Raw genomic sequence first — 5305 nt, 5'->3', positions numbered from 1 at the left:
TTTCAATGATGCAAAGAATGAATTTTTCCTTGCAACTATTGTAATGAAAATTACAATGCGCCTGTTAATAGAGTCGATTTTACCGGCAAAGGTGCAGAAATTGTCCGTTCTAAATAGTCGGAAATTTCTCAGTATCGGCTTCTAATACCGACTGGTCGTTTTGCGAAAGTTTTGTGCCTTTCTAAATTCCTAATTAACTAAAAAGTTTATTATTTTCTCAATACTTAGCTGGTGGATAGTGGCAGCATTGGAATAACTTATTCGTGAAAACTTCCGGAAAAATAATTTCAGATATAGTTTGCATAGGCCTGCTAATGGAGTCTCCCTGACGTGCACTTGTCTCCCCATCCCATGCTATACTTTTATTTTCGATTTAAACTTAGGTTGATTTTAAAAATGGTTACTTTAGGGCACAAAGTTTCGCGGGCAAAAACTCGCGATTTTTCATTATTTTCTCGAAAATTTGTGCCGCGAAATCAATCAAAATCCACAAAGTTCGCGAAAGTGTTTTCCACGAAATTACGTAAGAATCGTCTAATCGAAAAAGTTTATTTAAGACTAGTCGTTAGCCCGTAAAAAAATCCACGGGGTCGCTTGTCCTTTAAATTAACCCATTTCAGCAAAGTGGACAGAAATATATCACATTTGGTATTGACGCGCATTTTGAAAATTTCGTGTTTCCGTGTTATGGCAAATATCATTTTATTTTGCGGAACAAGTTTTTGTAAATGTTAAAAAATTAATCGTGACACCGAGCTGAGCGCTTAGTACAGTTAATCGGTGCTGCACAGACGTATAGGGTTAATACCCTTTTGAAAAAAACTTTCTCGCAGACTCTGTTTAAATTAGCTAAAACACAAGAAAAAGTCCATTACTAACACAGGGCTGAGCAGTTAGTTCAGGTAAACAGTGTTGTCTATCCGTACAGGCGTGATACTCGAGAAAGTTTAAAAATTAGTACAGGTTTTACAAAAAACGTGCTTAAAACTGGGCTAACCGCTTAGTACAGTTAAACAGAGTTCAACAGGCGTATAGAAGTACCCTTTTCCAAAAAAACTTCATTGCAACTTCGGTTTAAACAATTGCTCAGCCATTTAATTTGCAGAAAAAGTTTCAGGAAAATAACTGCATTTAGCATAAGAATTGTCGCTTAAGAATATTGTTGTAGTCAAACTGCATTTTTATCTTTATGCTCTCACTCTTTAGCCAAAGATAGGAGCTAGCTAAATGGCTACAGCCTCAACATAAAAATAAATGTTGGGTAGGATAAAAAGCTCTTAGACCATACAGATTAGTAATAAGTAAGGCTCTAGCTAGCTAGCCTTCAAAATCTTCGTGTTATACATGAGCATAGGGGTACTATTATTTTCCAAAAGTCCTTATCCCTTCGGAGTTAAAAGAAATCAGCCCGGTTCTGTTTAAGTTTTTAAAACAGTAATAAAAGTGGTCGCTGCCAACTGCATTGAGCTTAGCATAAGAATTGTTAAGAATTGTGTTGCAGCAAAACTCCATTTGACTACTTTCACTTGCAGCCAAACTGCATTTGGCTACTTTCACTTTTTAGCCAGAGGTAGCTAAAAGGAGGTAGCTAGATAGACTCAACTTTAACACAAAAATAAAGAACAATATACCAAACTGAATAAAAACTTTAAAAGAATAGGAATAAATAAAGATAGCTAGCTATAGCTAGCTGCCTCAAAATCTGCGTTTTGTAGCTAGCCAAAAACTTAAAATTGGTTTGTTTAAGATTTATACGTAGCTAGAAAACGTGATGAAATATTCACCTTAACATGTGAAAACAAACTAAATAATCGTATAGGATAAGAAGTACCCAGAAGAAATAAGGAGGATTGAAAGGACACCTACAAACTTCACACCATCAGTTCCAAACTACAAAGGCCTTCGTAGGGGTAGCATGTTTCCTCCCGTCGGCATGTTGAGGCCGCGAAGCACTTGGATTGGTCATTAGTGAAAATGGAGCCTCGTGATTGGTTTATTACGCGTGAGCGGCAAAGCAAGGCCGGTAAAAAAACGGGGTCTGCCCGGGATTCGAAATAAAGCTGCAGGGCCGCGGGGATTTTCGGCGGGTCTCGCTACTTGCTCCACCATGTTGCGCAGAGACAGACAGACGACGGCTATTATTATAGAGATAAACAAAAATTTTTTGATTGTTAAATTCTATGGCATTGATCCTATGATACCATCTAATCCAGATAGCATTCAAAATGACAATTTGGATAGTGTGTGTGAAGTAGAATTTTTATGCGATCCAAACTTCATCAGCGATGGCCACTGGGATTGGAAAAACGCGGAAGAATGCAGGAATGCTTCTAATTTTCTAAACTAAGTACCGCAAAATTACGTCAAAATTGTGCATTCGAAAAGATAAAGTCCAAAGACTTCCGATATTTTTTCCTTGCGAAACTTTCTGCTTACGAAAGTTTGTGTCCGTAAAGTATTTTAATATGTTTCCAATCACAGAGCAAAAGTATGAGATTTGGATAGGCATAAATTTATTTTGGTTTTCATTACAGGAGGAAGAAAAAAAATTATTGGAAAGTTTGGACCAGTCTAATGGAAACATACCGATAATGAACGAATGGCCTACACTCAGTGTGAACTATGCCACTCTAGACGACACTGTATAATGTCCGCCGTATTTCGAATTAAAAAACATGTTCTCTGTTCTTGAAAAATTCTGCATCAAGTAATACAGTTGACATGCCTAATAACAATTTTTCAACTGATAACACAGTTGTATAAGCCTTCATTCGTTTTTCCAAAGACCTGCCATATTTGTTAGAAATCGGATTCAAAAAATTAAATCCCAAAAAATGTGTTTTTTTCTTGAGAACCTATTTGCAAAAATTTATCGAAAATTAACTTAAATTGATGAATTTATTTAAGAAAAGAGAATCCCATTATTAAAACTGGGGAAAGGTGGATCTGAAAAAGCTCTGAATTCCATAACTACCTTAAAGGAGAGGCGAACAAAAAACTATTTTGTGGCAGCCACAAAATAAATTTTAAGCGAGGGAAATTAATATAGATTTCTAAATCCTAAAATCTTTTAAAGTAACTACAAAAATAACAAATAATTATATTTCATAACTAAGTATCTTTTTATTTTCCTAACAACATTTTTACAAAAATCTTCATGCCTGTATAGGATAAAAATAGACATGTTTTAGGTGTACTTAATAGTAAACATTAAAAATAAGATTTGTTAATCAAGATAACTAAGAATATTTTACGTACTATAATAATAACAACAATTTATAACCTTCGTACGATGGCCCCTATGGCTCACTTCTCTTCCAAATCAAAAACACTTCTCTTCTATATAACGAAACACTTCTCTTCTGTATCTTGACACTTCTCTGCATGTGGCTCTTTACAAATTGAATTCTAAAATCTGGTCCGCAATTTTACATCATTGGTCCGTAGTTTTAACCTTTTGCGAGGTTTATTACACGGGACCAGTCCCCCCGCCATGTGACATATTTAGATGCTGGTGATGCACTCCAACCTCGTTCCCAGGGCAATTTTTCGCTTTTTTAATATCCGAGACGGCCTTCTCGCCGTCCGAGATCGTCAAAAAGAGAAAAATGGGCCTGGGGACGAGGTTGGATGCACTCATTGCTGAATGTGTACGCTACTGCTTTGTGGATTTGATCAGAAAGGACCTTAATGAATTTGCGATTCGTTGGAATCAACATCTGTTAGCACCAAGCAAAGGTGCTACTGCCCCCCGTGGAAGGCCTGATACATTGTACTATGTTCCAGAATTATATGGTTGCGAGTCTTTTTAAAAAAAACTTTAGATCTTAATGAGCTAGAAGAGTTTAGCGAACTATCTGTACCAGATCACGTTAATGAGCCTGAATTTATTGAATTTGCGGAAACAGTTCTTCCAATGGAGAGTTTCTCCAAACTTAAGCCAGAGACAGCTCATGAAGCTATTGATTATTATATCGCCTTGATTTGTGCAGTAGAAATATATATGTAATACAACACCTGTAACAATGTAAAATGCTTGGATTTTAGAAATATATATCTTGTTTTTTGAAAACCACGAGTTCTTTTCCCAACAAAGATCACAATGTTTATTGCTGCAAAAAATATATCTTGGTTTTTGTAAACCACGAGTTCTGTTCCTAACAGACATCACAATCAATGTTTATTCCCGGATAAAGTAGAGTCAATTGTAATATGCCCCCGTAAGAATTTATGCAAACTTTACTGGGTCCAAAATTTCATATGCGCAGGGCCCGGGGTGTGCCATTTATTCATATACAAGATCTGGATAAATTCATATATTAAGAACCAGATTCAGTCTGGGAAATTTTCGAGCTTATGGAAGAGAAGTGTTTCGCACTTGGAAGAGAAGTGTTTCGCACTTGGAAGAGAAGTGTTTCGAACGGAAGAGAACTTTGGGTATCAAAGTAGAGAAGTTTTTTATACAGAAGAGAAGTGTTTTTATATAGAAGAGAAATGTTGTTATACAGAAGAGAAGTGTTTTTATATAGAAGATAAGTGAACCATAGGGACCATCGTACCTTCGTTTAAGCTTTTCTAAACTTAAGAATTATCTATCATGACCAACAACAGTATTGTTTTCATGTTTTGAGTCCCTTTTTCACAAAATACTACGAGCTTTGCACGAAGTTTGTTATGATAAGATGGCGCCAAATTGAAATAAATAGGGACCGGAAACATTCAACAACAAATCGAACGCGCAATATGGCGGCTTCATCTCTCTTCATGAATTTTTACTTTCTTTGTCTTTACACTCACAAAATAAATATCAATTTGTTCAGTACGTTCAATTGTATAAAATAATAAAAATGTTCTTCACATGTTTTCTACATTTCTTATTTTGATCTTTATTAACTTTTTCTTGATTCGTCCTTCAGGGTAATTTTTTTACTTCACTCCCTTGTTCTTTAACATAGTATTCAGTACGCCACAAAAATAAAAACGATTTTCATAAACTGGATTTGAAATCTAAACAATGAAATATCAAGTTCAGCAAACAAAAGTTCTATTCAGGAAGTACTTGGTAGCTAGTTAAACTATATTCAAGTTTATGTAACTTGCACATAAAGCAGCACAACTTCTTTATCAACCTAGATAATTTTTCCTGTATTTTTTGCTCGTCAAACAATACAGTTGTCAGTACGTTTTCTGTTGATAAAACATAAATTTTCTGAAATTCCGCCATTTTTTGATCGTATACATTAAGGTATTCGTTATGACGCTCAACGATACCAGGGTATTTTTTGTCGTCTTCTTTCATGTCAGA

The sequence above is a fragment of the Hydractinia symbiolongicarpus genome, chromosome 3, assembly GCF_029227915.1.
Source record: "Hydractinia symbiolongicarpus strain clone_291-10 chromosome 3, HSymV2.1, whole genome shotgun sequence".
Taxonomy (NCBI): domain Eukaryota; kingdom Metazoa; phylum Cnidaria; class Hydrozoa; order Anthoathecata; family Hydractiniidae; genus Hydractinia; species Hydractinia symbiolongicarpus.
This window is presented reverse-complemented; position numbering follows the sequence as displayed.